General features: G+C 39.3%; 1 pseudogene across 1 annotated transcript in view; it reads left to right on the forward strand.

Moving 5' to 3' along the window:
- LOC149253386 (uncharacterized) overlaps window positions 1-27,758 on the forward strand; it is a 372,890-nt pseudogene that overhangs the window by 244,484 nt on the left and 100,648 nt on the right. The window contains exon 11 of the transcript XR_016266201.1: window positions 15,469-15,615. The product of XR_016266201.1 is annotated as an uncharacterized LOC149253386 (transcript). The remainder of the gene's footprint in view (window positions 1-15,468; window positions 15,616-27,758) is intronic.

Consider the following 27,758-nt stretch of genomic DNA (forward strand, 5'->3'; position numbering starts at 1 on the left):
AACTCAAAACTCATCATTACTAGTATCACTTATTACAATTCCCCGTAGGGTGTGGAATCTGGGTACAAGAAAGATGATGAGAAGATAGAAGTAGAGTTAAAAAACTCTATTGACTGATGATATCTGATGGTACAAGTGTCCTCTGGATCATCCTTGGGCATGGAGTCTTCATATAATCATCAAGTGCCACTCTAGTGGTCAACATTTGGCTCCATATGGGGATGCACGCTAGATACAACGTGATAGTGTGCAAGAACCTTGAATCTGCATCCATCGACAAAAGACATATATCAGCAGTATCCATTAAAAAATATCATGAAAAGAAATCAATTATAGAAATGAAGAAATGAAAATTTATTCTAAAAGCATAAATGACAATTTATTCATGAAATAAAATGACGATGGATAAGGTTAGAAATATGATACAAAGAGATGCCCCATGGCATCAGATGTCCTTAATGAAGTTCATGCTGAGAACCTAATTACTTTCAGGCAGATCCATGGGCTGCTTTTCTGATGCGCCTTGTCCAATTCTGAATATTTGAGGACTTTGATCAATCCCAACACTGTGTTGTACATGGCCATTAGATTTAGCAAATCCTTTCTGCTTTTTTCTTTTCTTCTTAATAGATTGTGATGTTGATGTTGATGTGATCAAAGTAGACCTTTTTGCCCGATCTTGAAGACGCTCAGATGGAAAATTCGAAGTATCCAAGACTTCTTTGACTTGCTTTTGTCCATTCTGCTTCTGCTCTAACATGGGTGATGGATCAATCTCATAAGTATAAACTTGATTCCCCTCAGTTTCCTTGCTATCCAAGTCTCCATCAATTAGCCATTTTTCAATGGAGTAAATGACCTCCTCATAATGAGATGAAGATTGCTTCAGTGGACCGGGAGGCTTATGATTTGTTTCTTTGTTCTCTTCCCATTCGTCATTTAACCTAAGTTGGAATTTTTGTACTCGTAATCTTTCCATTTCATCTAACCTATTTTGAAGAGTGACTTGATTAGCCTTAATAACACTTATTTCCTTGGCATGATTCGTTACCATTATGTTGATTACTTGCACTTATTTTTCTTCCATGTTGAGCAACCTATTTTGAAAACTGGCCATTTGATTAGAATGATTGACTTCTATGGCTTTTATTGCTTGTGCATGATTTTCCTCCATGGTCTTAATGAGTTGAACTTGGTTAAGTTGCATATCCTTAATCATTTGAGTCAACCCCTTGATAAGATCCTTATCATTCTCATTAGCTTTCACTTAGATCTTCCTTTCATCTCCATATTTTTCTTCAAAAGTGCCAATGAGTGATTCTAGAGAACCGAAATTGTTAGCAGGTAAGTCTATGAACCAATCCATAGCATCGCCATCTAATGAAAAAATGAAAAGTCTCATTTTAACATCCTCATGGTTAGTATCATGGCACCATTTGCTCACACAAAGGTGGAAATTCCTAAGGTGAGTTTCAGTACTGATGGCATTGTCACCTAGAAAACTAGGCAACTCTTCAATAGCCTCAATGGCTTCATCCGGAATGAAATTCGGATAGCCTAAAATGTTAGTAAAATCACAAGGGGCGAACAAATCATTCATGATGTCATGCTCACTTGACCCTAAAAAGAGCAAATGGATACCAGAGAGAGGCTCCTGTCCAAGATTAGCAAGAAATCTACAAGAAGCAAGCTTCAAGTAGAAATCTTTGTAGAAAATTAAATAAGTGGAGTCACCACTTGAACAAGAATCTAACTCTAAAATCCAACATGCAAAAACCAAAAGTTAGTCGTATTTCTCAGGTACAAGAAAGCTTGTCCCCGACAACAATGCCAAAGATGTTGACCCTGCCACCTACACCTACCTACAAGTCAGTGAGAAAAGCCTTCAACCCCACAAGGTGTGGTTGGTGGCTGGGAACTCAGAGAAGGGGTTGTCACACTAATCTCGACTCTCTCCGTTTGAGCTATCTCCTAGGTTAGCTAAGGGGGTAGTCCCTAATGAAAAGTTAAGTTAAAAGATGTGAGTTTCTAGGAGAGTGTTATAGTGAAAATGGATTACTTTTAAGGATTTATAAGCAAATATGAAGTGAGCAACTTGAAATAACAATGCTAATCATTAATATGATGAAAAACCATAAAACCAATGCCTTATAAGGAATTTGCTCAACAATTTAAAGATATATTTGCTCAAAGTAAAATGCAATGCTATCAAAAGAGAAAACAAAGTCACCCTAAAATGTAAATAAGAATTGTTAGCACAAGATATGTAAGATACAAAATGCTTTTGAGATAATCAACTTTATAAATCAAAACATGTGAAACATATCTTGCCAAAACACAAAAATTAGTAATGAACTTGGAAATGCAAAAGAAAGGAAGTGTTAAACCAAGACAACGATATGAAATTAGACTCGAAACATGAAAAGAAAACACTTGTTTGAAATGATTACAATACTTGCTTTTGGAATAGACTTTGCATATGAAAACTCAAACCATCAAGAGACAAGTAAAGTAAATGTAATGGAAAGTGCTCTTGATTAATTTTATTAATTAGCTCTACAACAAAATTACAATTTAACTCTTCAATCCCCAGACCTCACCCTCGCCCAATGATATGGATCTCACAGTGAGGAGTCAATAGAGGAGTAGAGGATCCCTAAGATGTCTACTTCAACCAACTTATGTTGAAGGTAAAATTTTAATGAGTCTTGGGGCCTTCCTACACTAAAATGCCTAGATGAAATGCTGTTAAGTTTAGGTATGTTCTATGCTAGAGCAATTTATTTTAATTTTCCAACATCTTTTCCAGATTAGCAATCACATCAGCATTAAAGTAAATTGTAGATAGAACATAAATATAAATTGCAGAAGACAAGCCAAGACGAGGACACAAGATGTGGCACTAGCCAGGGACAAACCCCAATGTAGGGAAACCCTTGATCAATTCTTCTTATATGTTCTTCAATAGTTCAGCATAGAGAGAGAGAGAGAGGGATAGTATGTTTACAACAAAAGTCAACGCTTTGACTTATCTAGATAAGAGCATAGATCATCTCTAAGAAGATGATACATGAGATTAGTTGAAGACATGCTGCTTCAACTGATTCTCCAAGGTGACTCCTTCACCTATCATTGTGCTGCATTTCGTCATCATGCTGCACCTCACCGTGCTGCACCATGTTACACTCGTTATCATTATGCTGCATCTCATCACGCTTCATTAATCATGACTGTACCCATCACTGTACTGCATTATGTGCCATTACTGCACCATGTTGCCATCCTGACCTATGTGTTGGCTGCACCTTGCTTGCTTGTTGCCCCTAGCATGCTTATTTTCCTTAGCTTGCTGCTAAGTACCATACAACTGTCCCAACGTTAGTTAGTTGTCCCTTGCATGCTGCTCTCCTTCGGAGATAGATGCTCCTGTTGTTCCAGCAGTTCTGGCTGTTCCGGTTTTTCCAGCAGTCTCGGCTTTTCCGGCAGTTCCGACTTTTTTGACAGTTCCGGCGTTTCCAGCCTTTCCAGCAATTCTGGGTTTTTCGGCTTTTTCGGCAATTCCGGCTTTTTCGGCAGTTCTCGCTTTTCCGGTAGTCTTGGCTTTTCTGACTTTTCCGGCTTTTCCAACAATTCCGGCTTTTCCGGCTTTTCCAGCAATTCTGGCTTTTTGAGCAACGTAGAGCTTATTCTCCCATGACTGCATTTAGATCTAGGGCAGCGTATACCCTAGGGCACTCCCTCTAGCTCTCATCTTCATCAAACCCAAAACAGGATGAAGTGAGATCACAAGAGTGAGTGTGTGTGTGACAAATGACTTCAAGTCCTCTTCTATTTATACTAAAACGTAGAGGTTGAATAGACATGATTGTTGGACTTCTGAGCCTACATAAGTCGCTGACCGACTTGACAATTTGTCCATAATAAAAATAAATTCATATCTTCATAAATACTAATCGGAATCGGATGATCTTTATATCAATCCTACACCTCTCAATGAGAGGGATCCAATAAAAATATCAGCTGCCATTAATAAGATGACCCACATGGAGTTTGGCCCTAGTTGCCAATTTTAACACTCCCTCTCAACTAGGGAGAACTCCATCCGCTGCTCCATATGTCTTGACTGTACTATCTTTGCCATCAGTGCCCTTACACTGCTTCTGCTCTGCTAGCTCTGCTCTGCTCTGCTCAGCTTTGTTGGCACTGCTTTGCTCTGCTGGCTCTGCTCAACTTTGCTGGCTCTGCTCAGCTCTGTTGTCTCTGCTCTGCTCTGCTGAACCATGAAGAAGAAGAATTGATCGAAATGTGTCATACCATTCTCCACTGACCCAAAGTCAGTCTTAGAGTGTGTAGCATTGGTCCCAGACCAGTCCTCAACTGACCCGAAGTCAGTGTCATAGTAGGTACAACTCCTACCACTGGTCCCAGACCAGTATTCTACTGACTCGAAGTCAGTCTCAGAGTATGTACCACTGGTCCTAGACCAGTCCTCTACTGACCTGAAGTTAGGGTCATAGTGGGTACAACTCCTACCACTGGTCCCAGACCAATATTCTACTAACTCGAAGTTAGTTTCAGAGTATGTACCATTGGTCCCAGACCAGTGTTCTACTGACTCGAAGTTAGTTTCAGAGTATGTACCACTGGTCCCAGACCAGTCCTCTACTGACCTGAAGTCAGTGTCATAGTGGGTACAACTCCTACCACTGGTCCCAAACCAATATCATTGATCCCAGATCAATGAAGGTCATCCTAGCACAGGGAAGATGGTAGATACAACGATGTGTCCATCGGTACTACTATGGTCCCTATCCTCATTTCCCTACTCATTGATCAAATGAGAGGTACTTCCCATGAGTCCCGAACTGCATGGGTAGGATGCCTCGACAGGAGAACTAATCATCCTATCCATAGGAGAGTGAATCATCCTGTCCCACAAGAGAGCGAATCATCTTGTCCATAGGAGAGCAAATCCTCCTATCCACAGGAGAGCGAATCATCTTGTCCCACAAGAGAGGAAATCATCTTGTTCCATAATCACCATGGAGAACACATCATCCAGGCCTCACAGGAGAACTAATCATCCTGCTACACAATCGTCATGGAGAACACATCATCCAGACCTCACAGGAGAACTAATCATCCTGCTACACAATCGTCATGGAGAACACATCATCCAGACCTCATAGGAGAACTAATCATCTTGCTACATAATCATCATGGAGAACACATCATCCAGACCTCATAGGAGAACTAATCATCCTGCTACATAATCGTCATGGAGAACACATCATCGAAGTAGATCCCAAGGAGAAACAACACCCGGAAGTGCTCTTACGGTCCACCACACTACCTGCCCAATCAGCATTCGGATATTCATGCAGTTTCATATTTCTGGCAGTGTATCTCAATCCATGAGAGATTGTGCTCTAAAGATATCTCAGAAGATTCTTAGCACCAATCCAGTGAGGCTCAACCAAATATGAGCTCACCATGCTAATTGCAAAACATATGTTCGAATGGAAGTTCACCAAGAACATCAACGCGAATGAGTTTATGAAACTTAGAGGCATTTCCCAAATCTAGTCTGACATCACTACCATCTAACTTTTGAAAGTTAAGATCCTCAAGGTAGTCACAGGCTTCCAGTTTATCATTCCACATTCAAAATCCAACTCCCTCTTACTTCTGCAAATGAGAGGGTTTGCACCTGTCAGAAATAGGTCATCCTCATAAGGTGCCCGTATGAGAGGTCTATCATCCACAATCTTTGGGTAATGGTTTGGATCGGTTTCACTCCTAGTGAATCTCAGCTTCATCAGACAGCTATCAATCCTCTCATACTACGCCCAGGGTGTTTTGCTTCAAGCCATAGAGGGCTTTCTTCCACATGAGATTCCCGATCATCAATCTCAAACCCCTCAGGTTGTTCCAAACCTTTGGACCTGCTACATGAGGGGAATGGTCCCCTTGTAAGATTTCCTTTGGTACATCTCAGACATGTACTTTCATGCTCTTTTTGAATTCAGGCATCCTTGTCACCATCTGACTCATAGACCTTTGGTGCTATGTGTCAATGGACATGGTCCCCAGTGGACTTCCTGCAACTTGATACAACCCTGAACTCAAAAACATCTTTGAAAATTCTATTTTCAAACACATACCTTTCCATTGATGAGTGCCACCCTGAAACCTTTGACTTCCATTTCTGAAATGGACACCAGGTTATTCTTGTGATCGGGTACATAAAAGAGATTCGTCATTCTGTAAATGAATTGAGTTACCCTCATTCAATTGAGGGATAACATTCCCTACACCCTTTCCGGGATAGGTGGCATCGGCTCCAAGTATAATCCCACGATTGTTTCCATCTCTACCAAATTAGAGAGTGCACCCATCTATCCGATGAAGTGCCTTGAAGCACTACAATCAATAAGCTAGATTCCCAAAGAATCTGAAGGAGAGGGCCAATACAAGATAACGCTTCTTTATCTTATTAGAAACAACATTTGATTCTTCATACCTGGGGTTCCTTGCTTTCTTTGAAGAGTCGACCATTTCCTTGATGACCTGCATTACTTGTCATTCCTTTGATCATTGAAGATGTTCATGGAATGATTATTATCTTCATCAAGAGATGTGTCTCTGCCATTTGGACACTCCTTCGCATAATGGCCGAATTTATTGCAACCAAGGCATCTGCCTTTCCTTCCACTTAGATCCGAACTTCCCAATGAAGTGATCTTTAGGTAGGCCATCAAAAACTTCCGTTGTGCCATTCTGATAATATTCTCTGTGTCGACTTCACCCTCGGTGAATTTGAAGAGGGATGAGGAATCCACTGATCCTTTTGTCCTTTCCCAATTGTCTTCGGTGATTGCTCTTTCACTCTTGCTTGGGCATTGTCTTCACCTCAGCTCTGATACCATGTTAAGCTTAGGTATGTTCTATGCTAGAGCAATTTATTTTAATTTTCCAATATCTTTTCCATATTAGTAATCACATCAGCGTTAAAGTAAACTGTAGATAGGACATAAATATAAATTGCAGAAGACAAGACAAGACAAGAGGACACAAGATGTGGCGCTAGCCAGGGACAAACCCTAATGTGGGGAAACCCTTGATCAATTCTTCTTATATGTTCTTCAATAGTTCAGCAGAGAGAGAGAGATAGTACGTTTACAACAAAAGTCAACACTTTGACTTATTTAGATAAGAGCATAGATCATCTCTAAAAAGATGATACATGAGATCAGTTGAAGACATGCTGCTTCAACTGATTCTCCAAGGTGACTCCTTCACCTATCGATGTGCTGCATTTCGTCATCATGCTGCACCTCACCACGCTGCACCATGCTACACCCATCATCATTATGCTGCATCTCATCACGCTTCATTAATCATGACTGTACCCATCACTGTACTACATTATGTGCCATTGCTGCACCATGTTGCCATCCTGACCTATGTGTTGGCTGCACCTTGCTTGCTTGTTGTCCCTAGCATGCTTATTGTCCTTAGCTTGCTGCTAAGTACCATACAACTATCCCAATGTTAGTTAGTTGTCCCTTGCATGCTGCTCTCCTTCGGAGACAGATGCTCCTGTTGTTCTGGTAGTTCCCGGCAATTTTGGTTGTTCCGGCTTTTCCAGCAGTTCCGATAGTTTCAGCTTTTCCGGCAGTTTCGGCAATTCTGGCTTTTCCAGCTTTTTCGGCTTTTCCGGCAATTCCGGCTTTTCCGGCTTTTCTGGTAATTCCGGCTTTTTGAAAAACGTAGAGGTTATTCTCCCATGACTGCATTTAGATCTAGGGCATGTTATCTAGGGCAGCGTATACCCTAGGGCACTCCCTCTAGCTCTCATCTTTATCAAACCCAAAACAGGATGAAGTGAGATCACAAGAGTGAGTGTGTGTGTGACAAATGACTTCAAGTCCTCTTCTATTTATACTAAAATGTAGAGGTTGAATAGACATGATTGTTGGGCTTCTGAGCCTACATAAGTTGTCGACCGACTTGACAATTTGTCCATAATCAAAATAAATTCATATCTTCATAAATATTTATTGGAATCGGATGATCTTTAGATCAATCTTACACCTCTCAATGAGAGGGATCCAATAAAAATATCAACTGCCATTAATAAGATGACCCACATGGAGTTTGGCTCTAGTTGCCAATTTTAACAAATGCAAATTGTGTTAATTCCCCAAATTAAAATAATGAGACATGCAAATGCTTCAAAGAGATTGATTTGCAATGCTTGAGAATGAAATAGTGTTCAACATAAGTTGCAATTATAACTTCAACTGGAGGAATAAAATTAGCTTACAAGTGTTGCATGAAAGTAAAATTTGTTTCAAATAGACATTGACAATAAATTGCTCCAATATTCAAGATAACAATGTACCATAAAATTGAAGCATGTATTGAAATGCTCATGAAACAATTTACCAAGGTAAATGGAAACGAATCAAATTTTGTTAAGAATATAAAATGCTTGCATGTAAATGATGAATTGCCCAAAGTAAAGTGTAAGCTTGCAGCTCCAAGCAACAATGAAAAAGAAAATGCAAAGCTCAAAGGAGATGGTAACAAACTTTAACTTAATGAAATGTGATAGTGAGGTTGTGTTAATTCCCAATTAAAGCATGCATGTAAGTGAATGAAGTATGAAAGCTTAAACCATGCAAATGCCAATCCACCCAAGAGAAGCCTCCCTCTAAATGGGGAGATAGGATACCATGGGAGAAATCCCAAGCTCCCACAAGCAAGTTAGATCTTTTATTAATATTACAATGAGAACAGGGCCCTTCAAAGTTCTCAACTATACTTTAAGGAGAGTCCTCACAATAATTGGTTGAAACTTGGACATTAGATCTCCTTTCTTGAGAAAGTAGTGACAAGATCTCACAAAGCTTATGCAAGGGAAACAAGGTGTGAGTTTCCTCCAAATGCCCACTGCTTAAAGAGGAAAATGGGCAGCCCTCTAGTGAACTCGACTTGGCCAAAATAAGTCTCAAAAGGGCTCATGACATCCTTAGAAATCGAACCCCCAACACTTGCCAAAGGTCTTACAAACACTTGTTAGATGTTGCGGAAATTTGCTCTTTATAATCTGCCACACAAGAGTTAGCAAACAATCCAAACAATGTCTGCAAAATAAGTTAAGTATTAATGGAAAAATCAGCAAGATAAAATGTATATGTACAATTATAATTTACAAAAGGCTAAGCTAAAGAGTGATAGTAATCTCTCGTTTTTGCTTAGCCATCTTCAAGCTCTTAGATAGCAAATGAAAGAAATGAAGTACAATGTTTTTTAAAAGAGATTTAAATTTAGAAGTTCTCAACTTGTGTACAAGCTATGTGCCGAAATCCCTACAAAACCACTTTGTAAGATAAGACTATGAAGGTTCAAAGAACAAATGAGAGCTCCTTTAAGAATGTATCAAGAGTGGGTTGGTCTCTCCAAAGACTTCCCCTCACGCTTGATTCTGTAATCCCAACGAGTTGTTCCATCTACAAAACTTCAATCAAGAATTAGTTCCATATAGATTTAGCAATAAACAATGATAAGAAGCTCTAGAGATTTATTTAAAGCCAACCAGAGCATTCTATACCTAGAGCATACTTCTAAATCAAATGTCAATGCAAGATAGCTCTACATTAACAAATCTACAAGAGCATATGGAAGCAAATTAGATCAAAGCATGAGTAAAAGGAATTATACCAATGCTCAACAATTCATCACACTCGAAAAGGAGGAACACCTCATGAATGAAACCCCAAAGTCTTTATTGATATTTTTGAAAGTGTACAAGGGAGTAGTGCTTCTGCAAGCACAATAGCTAGTAACAATCTTATTACAATGTGAAAGGCCATGGCTCTATTATATAGAGAGTTGGGAGCCAATCCCAATGAAGAATGACAATGACAAATGGCATTGGAGCCAATCCCAATGTAAAAGTGATTAAAGAAGTGGCATGAGGTGACAATCCCAAAGGGAAATTCGAATTTTTTGAATGGAGCTCCAATGCCAAGTGTAAAAATCGAATTCTGGCAAGTGGACATCATTTTCTTCTTCCCTTATGTGCCAAATTCGAATTTTATGGTGGAATGACAAGTGTATATGGGTGGTAACCCATGTGGGGACAATTTCCCACAAAAATCTCCACCAAATATTCTCCCAAATCCTCCCAAATGTGCATTAACTTCACAAATTCGAATTTCCAAGCAACTTTTTCATTTAATGCCAGAAATTCAATTTTATTTGAGCACATGTCCTTTCCTTGATTTTAGGAGTCCACATCACCTTGGGACTTCACTTTAACTCCCCCATAATTTTCCACTTCATTTCCACAACATTTAGCACGTGTGAATATTTATTTTTCTCCATTTATTCAATTTTTAGCTTAATTAATTGCCAGATTTCCCACTAAACTTAGGAAAAGTGGGTTTTGAGGGTCCAAAACACATTATTAACCCCTCCAAGTGTGTCATAGTAGAAAGTTGAGGGTGAGAGGTGTAAATTTGATTACTCATATCCCATACAACTTCTCTAAACTACACTTATTACAATTTAAATACAATTTTATTTGCAATTTTTGACCTGCGGAAAATCTAAGAAATTAAATAATGACTACCTAGACCTAACCAACTTCCATGAAATTTTTTGTGTTATCTAGTATGGTAATATACATCGATTCTAGACACTAAAATGTGTCAGGGGCTCAACCTTCAAATCTTCACCCTGGCTTTGGTGTAAAATGTGAGTGAAAAAACGTAGAAAATTATCCGCTTTTGAAAAAGAAGGGATAATTAATCAGATTAAAAAAACAGTCCAAGGTGTGCTCGTTTGTTGATCGAATCCCAACATCCTAGGCCTGTTACAGACGCAAAACTCATCATTACTAGTATCACTTATTGCAATTCCCTGTAGGGTGTGGAATCTGGGAACAAGAAAGATGATGAGAAGATAGAAGTAGAGTTAAAAAACTCCATTGACTGATGATATCTAATGGTACAAGTGTCCTCTAGATCATCCTTGCGCATGGAGTCTTCATATAATCATCAAGTGCCACTCCAGTGGTCAACAGGTCCCTTGTAATAACATGTGGTGCTCCAAATGACATGCGGGGGCACACAATTGTCCTCATGGGTCTCCAGACAAATCGATGATTCCTGCAGATCTCCTGCAAGGGTGAGGATGATGGTGTAGACGGTGCCACATCATCGTGCAAGCCCTCGATCATTTGCCTAGTGTATGGTGCAAATCTGGGGCCAGCCGAGCATGATGGATTAGGCGCATCTTCCTCACCCAATAAGTGAACCATGAGCAATCTCTGAATTGTTGCGAGGATCGATGGAGTGCTATCTGCTGCTGTGTAGGTCCATGGCTCTCAACGCACACCCTACATGTGCCAATGTAGCCCTTTGGAGGATTAGGATCCCTTATAGGGAGACCAAACCCAAGATGGAGACCATTTGCAATCTTGCATAAGATCCAATGTGTCCCCTAGCCTTCTGTTACAACAAGTCATTAGAGAAATCGAGTAAATGAGCTTACCAATCATGGACCATAGATGTGGACTTCATAATGGCTTGCCCTTCCATAATGGGCTTCGGGATGTGCCGATGTCTCTTAAACTCCAAATGGGGTTAATCAATAATCCTATTAGGTGGTTTCTACTTCTAAAGGGGATAATATAGTCAAGGTACATCCTCCAAAAGGTGGTGGCATGTGACAGATGGGTGAATGAAGTGGGAATGAGAAGAGGCAGCCCTGGGTCACATGCTGGAGTACAAGGGTGGCTAATAAGGGGGAGCCCACACTTGGGTTTATAATGTATAGGAGGAAGCAATCATGGTACATGAGGTGCCCCGACATTGATTTTCCCAACCTTCTTTATATGCCTTTTGCCTTTTTATGATTTTCTTTGATTAACTTTTTTTGATTAACTACTAGGGGCTCAAGGGGTAAGAGCATGATGTATAAGATATAACAGTGAATATATCCCTTTTAAGGTGGGGCGGTTCATTGCCCACCAAGGGTTGGGACAATCATGGGTTCTTATATGATGAAGGAGGCTCATAGAACCTGTTGGAACCAGGGTGATGGCCATGATGATGGGGTAATGGGGTAGAGCTCATGTATTGGCTTTTGCCCACATGCTAAATGTGTTTGTCCCAACCATCTTTTGCGTTTTGTGGTACATTTTCCTGTTGAATGTGGCTAACTATGATTTTATCTTTTTTTTTTTTTTTTTTAGCTGCATCAACCTCTGGGCTTCATTCCAGGCCATGACCCAAGGTGTGGGCAAGGGGAAGGGGCATGTTAACCCTATGTGGACCCAATGGGGGAATGTGGACCCAAGTGGGAGAAATGATGATGGGGTAATAATGAATGGAAAGAGGGTGATATAAGTGGATAAGGGAGCAGGACTGTGCAACCAACATCGGGGTTTCCCATGAAATACCATCCCTAAAGCCAAATGGTCATTAAAAGAGATCCCACTGGACTAGAATCCAAGGTTAATACCTAAAAGGGGTCTAGGGGAAAAGAGCTGAAACTTAGCCCATTTATTCCTTCGAATCCTCCGATTAATCCATGCCCAGAAGTGTCCATGATAAACAAACTACAATACTCAAGTTCCGAATGACAAAGCATACCTTTAGGTTCTGGAGGCCCACCTTCAAGCATACAAACATGGGAGATGGGTGAGAGACCACATGGCTGGCACAGGTGGCGGAGAAATGGCACAATGAGCTAGCCGATGGATGCAACGGGCTGCTGGCTGCCGACTGAGGACCATCTTGGAGAAAACAAATTCTCTTAGGGATATTACCCACAAAATGGTGGGTAACAGGGACAAGAGCACAAACCTAGCCCATTATTTCCGCCGATTCCCCCATTAATCCATGCCCAAAAGTGTCCATGATAAGAAAACTACAATACTCAATTACCAAATGACAAGGCATATCTTTAGGTTCGGGAGTCTGAGCTTCAAACATACGCTCATGACAGATGGGTGAGGGACCACATGGCTGGCTCAGATGGTGGAGAATTTTCACAACGAGCTAGTTGGTGGCTGCAAGGGGTTGCTGGCTGTCGGCTGAGGACCATCTTGGAGAAAGTTTTTCTCCTATGGATATTACCCACAAAATGGTGGGTAACACCTCCTATACATATTATACCCAAGTGTGGGCTTCCGTTTTACTAGCTTACCCTTGTACCCCGACATGTGGCCCAAGTTTGCCCCTTTAATTCTCTACTCAATAGGATTCCCTTGGTCAATAGGTCAAAACAGGGTTCCAGGAGACAGAATAGCAACAACATTGGGCTGTTTGTTACATGCATTATGTAGGTTTTAACCTTGTACAGATAATACCTGCAAACAATTTTTTATAACTAACAAAAAAGATACAATGGAAATCACAAAAAATATATACAAAGGTTTTTCTCCTTGAACCCAAAACTGGGAAAACCAGATTTATTTTTCATTATATTCCTTTTACAATGTTACAATACATTATATACATGTCGTAGCATTCATAAATCTCCAATCCATTTAACCTTGGGTTAGAATATAATCGTAGTTCATTTCACTGGATCTACAAAACTATGGAAAAACCACCATGCGTCCAAAAACCGCTTACTATAAACCGCCAAAATAGATTCAAAAAATTGCCCAGAATTAGATGCTTAGCGCGTGGGGCTAGTTGTGCAAAGAATATAACATACCCAACAAATTGTGTCAAAAGTGGTCTACTCAATGAAAGGAACAAAGCCCATGTTTCAAATTTTGCAAATCCTCAAGGGCATGAAAGATCATCCACTTGGGTATGATGATGTGGCAAGACAAGTTTTCTAGGAGGCTTAACAACGACAAATATTGACAAAATTTAACATAAACTATGTCAAAAATGGTCCACAACCGAGGAACAAAACCCATGTCTCGGTTTCTCCAAATCCCCAGGGGTGTTAGAGCTCCAACTTAGAGCATAATGATGTTCTAGGTTGGTGATGATGTGGCAACACTAGGCAACAGATGAAGATTGCGAAAGATACCCAGTGTAGATCCAAGCCAATTTCATCATACCCAGGTGCCAAAATTGTCAGAAAGTCAACGACATTGGAGATCCAAATTTCATGTGGCTAAGTCAAATTATTAAAGGGAAAAGTCAAGTAAAAAATAGCCATTGGTGAAGTCAACTAACCATTAGAGGGTTTAACAAGCCATTAGAGACCTCGTGTTCCAATTAGTTGAGCAATGGACCATGAGTGAAGGGAATCTTGAGCTAAATTGTAGAAATTTGTCCAAGTTGACTCCCTATTGGTGAATTAAAAATTATATTGTAATATTTTATGGTTTTTTTTTTTTTGTAAGATGGGAAACGGTGAGGCTACATGATGGTCATGTCCACGAATAACACTCGAATAGGGCGGAGAATTGAACCAGCGACTTAACATCTAGGAGTGCCTTAACAACGCACTTGATCACTGTCTATCCAAGACTGACATTTTGTGAATTAATTTACTATGTCTCCAAGTTGTGGATCACTAGTAAATATTCTATTGAGTAAGAGTCATTTGACACAAGTGCCATCACAATATGAGCTCACTTTCTTGCAAACCGTGTATAGTTTTCATGCATGGTTGGAGTGGATCTTGTTTCTATTTTTTCTTGTTATGTGATTTGGGAATTTTAATACTAGTTCTTTTGAATGATAAATAAAATTATCCCAAGACTAACGCTCCTTGCCATTGAGGAACTACATAGTTACGTGGAGAAGAAAAATTAGGGGGAAACCCCACTTTATTTTTGTAGGTAGGTCAATCCAAGCTATTGAACTATTTTAGGAGAAAGCTTCACTAGTCTTTAGGATTTTGTATTTCGCTGCACACAAGGGATGGAGGTTGGAGACGTCATTCAAGGGAAAGGCCTTGTTACACACCAAAATTGGTAAACCGACAAGAGAATTTTTTTTTTTCCTATATTGGATAGCTAGCCAACCAACAACCCTATACATTTTCTCATTGATGATGATATGCCACTTTCTCCATTATCTGCATGTGTCATGAACCTCTCACCATTGAATGAACGTGGGCTACCATTCAACAAGGACTTTGACCATTTTGCAATTGACTTCCCCGTGGGATTGGTATATGTCCTGAATATGTGATCAAGAAGGACAGGTTATGTCCTACATATGTCATTAGGAAGGATAGGGGATGTTCTTGAGGCATTCTCTTATCGCTAGAATGTTGGGGGCATAGGAGATGTATCTTGGATCCTTGGGGAGGTATCCTTACGATCCCTTGATTTTACTAAAAATATTTATAATGAAAATAATGTATTAGCGTGAAGAATATTTTTGCAAAGATTTTATGTAGTTCATAAGTTGTGCTTTTTTCTTGCAAGTGGAGATGTTTTCTAGTCATACATTAACTTTCATATCTTTTTAACAGGTGGATAACTTTTTTCATGGAGATCTACATCCTGGTAACATATTTGTGCGTTTAGATGGCGAACTACCGCAAATAATTCTCCTAGATGTGGGTATGATTGTAGAGCTAAGTCAAAGGAATCGCTTAATACTATCAGAACTTTTCAAGGTGAGATTTACTAGTGAAAAATGCAATTTTATGATCATTGATTGTAAAATTGATTAATCCAATCTGAATGCAGTTGAAAATATATGAGAAAAGCATAAGTTGCTTTTGTTATGGTCTTTAAATTGACTAGTTAATATTTCTATTAGGAAGTGGACAAAAGAAATTATTTTCCATCCATTACATTAGTGGCATCGATTTTAATGGCCATTATATTTAGTTTTATTAGATTACTAATTTATTTAAATTAGAATAAATTATACTTTTAGCAAATCTTTCTAGAAATGTATTATTACATTTTTGTTTTCTAAATAGGAACCTTAACTGACCCATTAGTTTAATTAGGTACCTTTATGTTTCTGGTCAACAAATATCACACCACCTTAATATTTGACACATTTGATCCAGTTTCCTAGTGCAGATGCTTTTAACAACGAAGTGGTTCCTTTTGAAAACCACATCATTAATGTTATCAAATTGCTATTAGGAAGTAGACAAATGAAAATAATTTCCATCCATAACATCAGTGGCATCCATTTTAATGGCCATTATATTTAGTTTATTATATTGTTAATATATTTGAATCAAATAAATTCATTTTTACAAAAACTTTTAAGAAATGTATTATTACATTTTTGTGTTGCATTGTTTTCTAAATAGGAACCTTAGGTGACCAATTAGTTTAATTAGGTAACTTCATATTGTGGTCGACAGAGATCACACAACCTTAAACATTTGACACAGATGATCTGGCTTCGTAGTGCAGACCCTTGTAACAGTGAAGTGCTTCTCCTTTTGAAATCCACATCTTTGATGTTATCACAATTTCAATTTTTTGTGCCTTTGATAATAAACAAGGTAGGTTAAAATAGCCGTGGAAATAACAAACAAAATAGAATAAAAAAATTGTAAAAATATTTACAAATCATAATGATGATATCCAAATAAGATAAACCACCACTGATCCATCTATGCATTAAACGGTGGCATTGATGCCATGTTGGTAAGTGTAGTCACATAAGACAAATTTCGAACAGTTTTGGAATATTTTTAGTTTAATGTTTTTCTTGTTTTTGCTCTCTTAGTTTGCCGGAGATAAAAGACAGAGTGAAGGAAACACAAAAAAAGGCCTGCAGTTACAGCAGGATGCAGACAAGCACAGTAAGCAGAACTCTTAAGGCACAAGAAAGAATGTATCTGTCTGTAATTCTACACAATACAACGATTCTCATGTTGAATAAAACATCATTCTTTCTTCTAAAAATTTTCTTCTATGCAATTAACCTTGTAAATCATTTGATATACCCTGTTCTCTTATTTCTTTGGGATGATATGGTTGCGAAATTGTGAGATCTGTAAAGAAACTAATATGCACCTTTTCTGGGCATCTTCATAGTCTTGGTAGCAGTTTGGTTTCTTTGCTCTAATTGTATTGGAAGGTGTCCTGAGATAGATCATTTTGGTATCAGAGTACCACATGATCCTGGCAGTAGATGGTCAAGACCATGCAGTGGTTTTATTAGGAGGAGAGAAGCCTTAGGAAGGGTTGATTGATGGATTCTGTCACTTGGGTTTTGTTTGGAGCATTATTTACTTCAAATTTGACATAAATTTTGTACATGCATATCAATATATGACCTTGTTTTAGACATTTTTACCCCCCATGTGGCTGGGAGAGGGAGTATAGCCATCTTAGTGGAGTGATTTTTGCGTGATGCCTTCATTTGTCAAAATTGCGCATAGAATTTCAAGTATACATCACATTGAACATTTTGACCCCTGTAGAAAATTTGTGTCATGTGGCCCCACCCAGTTTCAAGTTGTTTTGCACATCAGGTTTAATGTCCAAACCCCATTGTTCATTGCTGAGATTTAAACTTGAATATAAATGCAATTAAAACACTAGAAGCTACCACTACCTTTTCACAAATCAGCTGATAAATTTCACAAGCATGAACAAAATTTAGACACTGATATTTGGTCAATCAGACCCTGGAAAAACCCCGAAGGGAAAACTATTAGGAAGAGGATTTTATTTGTTTTTTCTTAGAGAAATTTACAGCATTAATTACACAATAAAGGTGCTTATCTCCCTCCTAGATATTTGGGTCAGGTCCTTGAAAAATGTGCTACTGTCTAGAAATCTGTGACACAGTGCAGCACCTCTGCCCTTGAAATTTGTGTCATTGTCCAGACTTCTGCCCTCGAATTTTGTGCCAGTGTTCAGCACTTTTCTGCCTCGAAATTTGTGTTATCAGACCAGCAACAAATGTGGCCTGAATCCCTCGAAATTCTTGCCAGTACCTGCCTCAAAAAACGTGATGGAGAAGATTGTTGTACCACCTGTACCTTCTCAGTTTGTGTGCCACACCTTCAGCCTAAATATTCGTGCTGCTGCACAATCTCTTCTTGCTGCAAGTGTTTGGTATCTCAGCCTTCTCCTTCAGCTTCTCCTCTCCTCCTCTCCTCTTCTCCAAATCTACACATGAAGAATAATAAGCCTCCATTTGCCCTTTTCCCCCTTTTTAGTCTCCATAAGGATGAAAAGACCTATCCCAAAGATCAAGGGCTGAGATTCGATCTCAGCTACTCTTGATCAAGGGTGGAGATCTAATCTCAAATTGTACCCCCCTCATGTCTCTCCCTTCATTAATGACCTCCTCTAGTTACTTTAATAACTTGTACCATGTACTTTTTGCCTTGTAAAGTCACTTTAAGAATATAAAGTCACTTTAATATTGTAAAAGTACAATATACTTTTTGTTGAGAAATCTAGGGCAGCCAAATTAGGGTGATTTCTCTTTAGCTTGATAACCGCTTGTGATGTTCTTTACTTCAACTTGTAGTGTTTATAATTAGCTTCTTCTTCTTTAGATTATTATAGTGTTCTTATCATCAAACAACTACCAAAACATGAAGATCAATAGAAGAAGTGGACACAATATATAGGTTGTTAGCCAGGGCCAAAACCTCTCCTAGAGAGGACAACCCACAAGTAATTCTTCTCTTCTTATACAATCTTCAAATGATGAATTCTAGGACCTGTAGACCCAAGACTGAGACCCCTCCAAGACCAAATCAACCTTCCTTGTAGATGAGCAACAAATTTTGTCCTTCCAGCAACTTCAACAACTTCGACCCCAACAACTTTCTGCAACTTCGACTCCCAACAACAATTTCAGCCCACATTGCAAGTTTGCAACTTTTCAACCCCTCTACAGTAGCTGCAACTTCGCACATGTGAGATGGATAGGCTATTTTAGGCCTCTTTTCTCCTTTGCTTGACTTGATTCTTCTTTCTTTCACAAATAGATGAAGTTTTTGATCACAGTGTTTGGCCTTCCTTGGAGATTTGAAATTTCGTCCTTGATGTTGTAGAAACCCTAGCTTCCCCTTTGCACGTGTGAGAGAGATTGACCCAAAAACTTTGATTTTGTTGTCTTCTAGTCTTTGACTTCTCCTTTGCTTCTCTTTCTTGCTCTTCTTCTTCTGATCGAACTTCTTGGATGTGCTTCAAATTAGGTCAGATGCATCTTATATATAGGCTTTCTAGGAATGCGAATTGTGCTTAATGAGGTCAGCTTCTTCTTTGTAGGTTGTTTTGTTCTCTTGTAGGCTGACTTGGTCTTAGAGGGACTTTTGACACAATATTGACTCAAATAAATTCTTTTGACTTGATACAAAATGCCCAATAGGGTTTATTACATATAGCAATGACTCTTTTGACTCCTAGACTCTATAACAAAACCCTAGGAGCACACAATGGGTGCTTGACCTACAAATAAATTGTCCTAGAGCATGAAACCCATGCTATATAATAATAATAATAAATTTTCTTTCTATTTTACATCAAATACATAAAATCAATAATATATAGAATATTATGAAGACCAAACCTAGTTACATTTTCCAACACTCCCCATTAACTAGGGTGGTATTCATAATAACAATGGTACAAGGACATTCTTATGTTGAAGAATTCTCATAAGAAGAGTGAGATTGGTAAGCCATCTCATAAGCTATCTTTTTAGCTTATATCAATGCATCTCATCATATCAACCAACATTGTCATATAGCAAGGCCTTGACTAATAGCTCTATTTCTCCACTAGATTAGAGCACAATGATGGGGAGACAATGATTTATAGACATCATCATCATTGTCTCTCAAGGAACATACCCCATCCGGATGTTCACAAGGTATGTCCTTTTAGGACCATCCCTATCTTGGATTTACACATCGTCGAAGAATTTCTTGTTTGACTACTCTTTCCTATTGGATGACCTACCTCACTCTCAAAGAGCATTGATATTGGTCTCAGATGCTTACCCAATCCTCCATTCTTTCTTCATAATGTGAAGATAAGAATGATGTGTCTATCTTTCCCTCTAAGCTAGGGAGGATCTACTCATTCCTATAAAAGGAACATACCCAAGTGCCCTCTTAACTAGGGACTTGTTTCCAACAACAACTATCTGCTCTTTGGTGGAGATCATGGTACTATCAGTTGCTTGTAGGGCTCCTCCTTTCTGCATCATCATGTCATGGATGAACTTCAACTTCTTCATCATGGAGCCAACTTCTTTGTAGGGCTTCGACCATCTTCTACATCACTTTCCCTTTCCTCTTCATAGTGTTGAACCAGGTAATGCTAGTCATGCCATCTTCTTTTCATCGAGAAGTGACCTTCTTCGTCATCATCTGGCTATCCTTCATACTGCTACCTCTTCCAAGTCGTGTTCCTTCCAAAGTTATCCATCCAATATTATGTGTACTAGTTGTAGGTGAATTTCTACAACCCTCTTTCGGTAGCCTTGTTCCAACCCAACTAGATGCTTGCTTTCAAAAGTAAAAAAGTGAACTTCAAAAATATAATTACCTCTTCATGATGTCATTTCATTATAATATCAACTTTTGCAACATCAACATCCTGCATACTATTCAAACCCATCTCCAAGACATTTACTATCAAGGTTCTCCTTCTTCATCATACTTATTAGGGTCTTCATAACTTCTTCATGGAGATGTCATAGCTAATCCTTCTAGATGTTGATTAATCTTTTTATCTAAGTGGCTATAGATACATCTTTATGAACTCTCCTTCTAACTTCTTCATATATTGCTTCTTTGGAATTTCTATACATAGCTCCTTTTTACATAGGAACAGTTGTTGCCAACCACCTCATATTCTTCATGAGGTCATATAGTGTTGATTCTATCTTGTCATCATGTAGAAGAGTTCAAGGCATATTATATTTATGCCTTCATGTATCATTCATAAGGAAGAGTCCCTTCTTTTTCAATCATGCTCATGAGATAGAGTACTCTAACCATTTTATATGCAACTAAGTGATGACATGACTCTATCTATAGAAAATTACCAAATACATGCATACCTTTTTCCCTTATGTGGTCATCTAGACTTCCTTTAGCAACTGCCTTTCCCTTGCTTGACGATGGAAATACTTTAACTAGATTGTCATGCTGCACTTCTTTGTCACCATACCTTCATCCTTCTAAACCATGGACTCCACATTAGGTGGAATGTAGACTTATCTATGTGACACTTGTTTCTTATAAGTAGAGGTGAACCTTTCCAACAAAGATTCTAATGGAGGATCTTGATGATCCCTTTTCTGCAAATGTTTATTCTTTCTAGTGATGACGAGGTGTGATGATCTCTTTATATCTTGATCTCTTTATGTTGTTTATGCTACCCTTTCATGCTTCTAATAACGATGCCATGTTATGACTGCTACAATGTGTGAAAATACCATTAGTACAACGACCGATTTATTTTACCTACTTATTTTCCAATAAGTTATTTACGAAAACCCTTCAGTAAATATTAAAATAAATTCTACTACAGATATCACACTATAATACAGAAACAAATACATGCACAAGAATCAAACACATCAACACAGATAATCTTGGATAATTATCCCCGGAAAAACCCAATGTGAGAAAACCAGTGCAATAGAGGAGTATTTTATTATTAAGCTTTTCTCGAGTACAACTAGGGTGCCAAATTGGCTCACCCAATAGAGACAAATCCTCGAGCACCTCCCCTAGGCTCAGCATTTGTCCAGCTAGCCTCTGCACAACTCCTAGACCCTCTGCGTCAGCATCTACCTCACTGCGTCAGCACTTGGGCTCTCTGCGTCACCCACGCAGGCCCTCTAGTGACTGCGCAGTCCAACTACCTCTGCGTCTTCCTAAGTAGCTCTGCGTCTGCCTCTCTGAACTCTACGCTGGTCCTCCGACACTGTTCCTGCCTCTCTGTTATGTACTTGCTACCTCTTGCTGCAATCCAAACCTTTAGTTTGAATTTCTAAGCAAACCCCTCTCTAGAAATCGAACTGACTGGTCTCCTTCAATGTGTCAACTGACCCTCAAACCTTCTCTTATACTTTTCCTGTTGATGAATCAATGGCCGAGATTAAGTCCCTAATCAACGGCTCAGATTAAAATAGACTTAATCTTTGTCTCTTAGAAGCTTCTCATCCTTATATTAATTAATACCCATTAATATTTTTATTTTCCTAAGTTTAGACCTAGGAACTCATTAAAAATATTAATTATTTTAATAACTCTTCATCCAGATGGAATTTTCCAAAATGATTTCTGGGTCTTGGAGATCCCATGTGCGTTAGCCTCTCCACCAATTTTCATGTCTAGAGCACATCATATGCTACCCCAAATCAACACAATGCATCCTACCATACTTGTAATGCTTCTATCATGACTGTTGACTAAAAAATAAACTTAAAATATGAGAGATCTTTAGTAGTAGAGGTCTTTCACTTCTTCCTTCTTTGTTTTCTTCTCTTCCGGTTCTTCTACTTCTTCGGTCACATGGAATTCACTCCTTTTCCTTTTCTTGTTGCTTGTTACTGCTCAAACTAGTAGGGGACCTAAGGGGGATCCCTAAAGGGAAAATGCTAGGCTAAGGGCAACAAATGGAGACTTAGCCCACTGTCACCTCAGCTAAGGCTCTCTTCTATTTACGGACTTTCACTAATGGGAGGAGACCCGATATGTATGGAATCACCAATGAAGGATAAGTCGATATGAGTGACCCAAATAAACCCTTTGTCAGAAGAGTTTGAATGATGGAGCTTGCTTGCTTTCTAAGAAAGGTAATATGTATTCTAGGGAAAGGAAGAGAGGATTTAAGGGTTAGGTTTATGAGATAAGACTTGTAATGGAGTTCCCCAATCCCTGAAATCCTTGTTAGAATTGGTATCTTGGATGGACCACACAGGGCCAAGTGGACTTGGTCTAGGATATGAGGAGAGTATGTAGTAACCAATGATGTTCTCACCCTAGACAAGGTGGGGGAAAGGATCAAAGAAATAATTTCACTTGAAGATGTTGTTTTGACCCTATGAGGTACCAACCTTGGCGATGGCAGGGCAAGGGATGATCCCAGAGCTAGGGCTTGGCTTGTCTCCCAACTCCACTGTCAGAATGGCTTCAAAAGTGGAGGAGAGCTTGAGGAAAGGCTAGTGCTAGAGACCCTAGGAGATCGAGTTTTTTGGATGGCTACCTTGTCAGGAAATTGATGACCTAGGTACCCCAAATTGGCTAGACCTGGAAGGAGGTGAAAGAATATGAGTTTTAGCAACCACCATTGGTAGATCAATGCCTTAATCTTGTTGGGAGAATGGAGTCTATGATGAATATGAGTAGGATTTCTTGATTTCCCGTCATGGAGGCCTCAAGATCACTTCACTAGCCTTCTAGGTCAAGGAGAAGCAACCTTGCAGATTTTAGACTTCGATGTGCAAATGGAAATGGCATATCAAGGTCAAATTCTTTGATAGAATTACCCCTAGGAGATTTCACTCATATTACATGGCCCATACATTGAGAGATGTTATAATAGAGACAAATTCCACAATTTCAAGTAGTAAATGCATGCAGCAATAAGCCCTAGAACAACGAAAATCCCAGTCCAACGTATATGACAAAAGTAAACCAAAATAACATTAAAAATCATGTACTTACATGTAACGGAGTATATCCAACCATTTACAATTGACAAGAGAGAAGCTCCAAGAGAAGATAAACCAATATCCACACATTAAATTCATTCATAAGGCTCCAATTCATCCACTAAGAAAAAGTGCGAAATTCTCAACAGAGAAAAGAGATCCAATCCAAAGTGATGATGAGCAAATGAGATCATCTCACTTCTATTTATACACAACTTAGGAGTTCGAATTAGCCTCCTTGGCCTACATAAGCCCCACAAATAAAATAATGTTCTAATCACTCAACATTTGGTGACAAGCCCACCAAACTAGCTCATAAATGAAAAGGTAAGCCTTTCAAGAAGTCAAATAATAATCTATTCTTGTCATAAGGCTCTCTAAGAGGCCTAACGAGGTCCATGGGAGCCACAATGAAGAATGTGACCCTCAAAAGCAGTGGACAAGGGGTTGGCCCCTTGTGACAACCTGTGGTGCTCCAAACTGTGAAAATTCCTACACTAAAGGAACCCCTACTTCAGCAAATCTGAATCTACTTCACCTACTTGATTTTTAACGTACATTATCAAGTTATTCTTCTGAATGTTGAAGCCAATTGCTTTTGCAGCCTACACTAATTAAATATTTGATCTCATGAAATAGAAAAAAGAGCAAAGAACAAGATACATAGAACACACTTACTTTTGGACACAATAGTCCCCAGAAAAACCTAATGTGTGAAAACCGGTGCAACAGTTCTGAGGGTTTATTATTATACAAGAGAAATATCTAAATACAAATCTAGGATGCTCATCTAGCAATCCTTTACAAAGAAAATACTGGCGGAAAATCTGAGTGAGTTTTACCTCACTTCACCCGATAGAATTCCGGCTGATCCGGCAACAAGACTGGCTAACCCTGGCTACTTCTGCGCTGGCCCTGCGTAGGCCTTGTGTCAGCCTTTTAGGCTCTGCGTTAGTTCTTTTGGTCTCTGCGTCAGCTGTCCCGGTTGTTCTGGCAGTTCCTAGTAGTTCCTGACAGTTCCAGCTTCTGCGTGACAGGCAACTTTTCTTGCTGCGCTGCCGCTTCTGGATTTGCGTCAAGGCTGTGTGGGCCCAGAGCGGCCCAACGTTAGCTCTCCCCGCTACTTCGCTACCTCCACAAGCTCTCTCCCCCTCTCTGTCAGTATTCTCTGGAAAGTTGTCCTCCCGGATTCTTTTTTCCCCTCAGCTGCAAGATCTCCCCAATCGATTTTGCTCTTGAGAACTTCTCACCTCAGAAAATCAATTTCCTCAATCTCTGTGTGTGTATTTCCAAATGAACCCCAAGCCTCCATTTTATACTTTTCCTATTGAGTCATCAACGCCGAGATTAAGTCTCTAATCAATGGCTAAGATTAAAATGTGACTTGATCTGCCTTCTAGATCATTCTCACCCATATTTTGATTAATACCCATTAATATTTTCATTTACCCAAGTTTAGAGTTAAGAACTCCATTAAAAATATTAATTGTTTTAATAAAATACAATTCGGGTGGAATTTCACCAAACGGTTTCTAGGTTCTTTAGAACTCATGTGCCTTAGCCTCTCCACCAATTTTCAAGGCTAGAGCACTTCCGATGCTACCAAAAACTAACACAAATGACATGTGGGGGTACACAAGTGTCCGCATGGGTCTCCAAACAAATCGAAGATGCTTGTAAATCCCCTGCAAGGGCTAGGATAATGGTGTGGTGGTGCCACATCATCGTGCAAGTCTTGGATCATCTACCAAGTGTATGGTGTAGATTTGGGGCCAACTAGGCATGATGGATCAAGTGCATCTCCTCGTCCAATAAGTGAACCACGAGCAATCTCTGAATGGTTGTGGGGCTCCATGGAATGCAATCTACTGCTATGGAGGTCCATGGATGTCAATACTCACCCTACATGTGCCAATGTGGCTCTCTAGAGGATTAGGACCCCGTATAGGGAGACCAAACCCAAGATGGAAACCATTTGCAATCCTGCATACGATCCAATGTGTGCCCTAGCCTTCTAGTACAACAAGTTATTAGAGAAATCAAGTAAATGAGCTTACCTAATCATGGACCACAAGTGGGGACTTAATAATGGCCTACCCTTCCATAATTAATCCATGCCCAAAAGTGTCCATGATAAGCAAACTACAATACTAAATTTCCAAATGACAAGGCATACCTTTAGATTTGGGAGGCCCACCTTCAAGCACACAATCATAGCAGATGGGCGAGGGACCACATTGTTGGCTCAGGTGACAGAGAAAATGGCACAATGAGCTAGCTGGTGGCTACAAGGGGTTGTTGGTTGTCGGCTAAGGACCATCTTGCAGAAAAAATTTCTCCTAGGGATATTACACACAAAATGGTGGGTATAATTGCCCTTCTTGAGTTTAGGACAATTCCTTTGAAGTGCCCATATTCATTGCTTTCATAACACTGAATCTTAGACATGTCAATCTTCTTTTGAGATTTGTTTTGAGGCTCAAATTTTCCAAACTTTCCTTTCTTCCTTGTGATAGCAACAAATGCTTGTGTTTGCTCATTTGATTAAATGTCATTCTTTGCTTTTAATCTAGATTCTTCAATCTCACATAATGCCCATAGATCACTGAATGGTGAAGCTTCCTTCTTTCCATAGATGCTTGATACAAAGTTGCCCCATTCATCTGGTAGTGCATTGAGTACACAAGTGGTCAACTCTGTATCTAACAATGTTTCTCCTAGATCTTGTAGTTGATCTCTAATTTGAGATACCTGTTACTGCTCAAACTAGCAGGGGTCCTAGGAGGGGATCCTATAGAGAAACCACCAGGTCAAGGGGCAACAATTGAGCGATAGCCCACTGTCACTTCTGCTAAGGCTCCATGATCTTTACAGACTTTCACCGATGGGAGGAGGCCCAGTATGAGAGGAATCACAAGAATAGATGGATCAATGATAAGATGATATGATTCCTAAAGCCTATTCACAAGAGAGGCTCAAATGCTTTCTTTGAAAGCAAGGTGATTAGCTCTCTAAGAAGGGCTATGAGGATACAAAGACCTAGGGTTGGAGAATATCCTTTAACAAGGGGTATGCTAGATCCATGAATCCAAAAGGAGAAATGGCTTTTATGTGACCCTTGTGGAATGTGAGTTACGAAGTTGCGGGACCACGAAGAACCCAAGTGGGCCCAAATTAGGTCAAGGGTGTGGACTTGATCAACAATAGAGGGGCTTGACCAGGTTTAGGAGGAGAATAGGATCAAAGGACAAATTTTCTTTTGGAATACGAATGCAATGACCCAAGTGAGGACACTAACCCAAATCAACCTAGGGAAAGAGATGGTCTTGTGGCTACGACTTGCTATATCTCATGATTGCATTGTCGGATTTGCTTCAAATTTGGAAAACCCCTCGAGAAATCCCCAACGTGGTAGAGGACCAAAATTCAAGGGTTTTGGATGGATACAAAGGATTTCACTTGATGCCCTAGGTGACCTTACTAGGGTTAGGCCTAGAAAGGGAAACAAGGTGAGAAGACTGCTCCTTTGTGATCACCTTTGGAGTAGACCAGTGCCTAGCCAATTTGGGAGAATGGAGTCAATGTAATCAACGTTTAGAGATGTCTTATACCTAATCAAGGAGTCTCCTAGCAACTTCGCATGGCCTAGAGGCAACAACTAGGTCACTAAGAGAATTTATACTTCGTTGGTGCTGCAATTGGTGACTTATCAAGGTAATAATGACAATATTATACTTCTAGGACATTTGTTCGTCATACTTGAGTGAGAAACATATGAAAAACCCCTCACAAAAGCAAGTTTAAATGAATTCACATTTCTTAAAGGAAAAACTTGATGAGTGAAAACATTCATACATTACACAAGTGACAATACATGTAAAGTAAAACATGAAAGTAACACTTACAAGTATAGCTAAAATTCTCTAATCATCAATGTGCAAAAATATTGAAGCTCCAAGACAAGAGAATAAACTTTTTAATACTCCAATTCATCCATCCAAAAGGCTAGCGAAAATTTCCAAAAGAAACAATGATCCAAATCCAAGTGATGATGAGAGGAATGAATGAGCCTCTCATCTATTTATGCAATGCAATAGGGGATTCAAATGGCCTAATTTGCCTAATTTAGCCCCAAATATTAAAATA

The sequence above is a fragment of the Pinus tabuliformis genome, chromosome 7, assembly GCF_031772625.1.
Source record: "Pinus tabuliformis cultivar Carrire ecotype Pingquan chromosome 7, CPIR1, whole genome shotgun sequence".
Lineage (NCBI taxonomy): Eukaryota > Viridiplantae > Streptophyta > Pinopsida > Pinales > Pinaceae > Pinus > Pinus tabuliformis.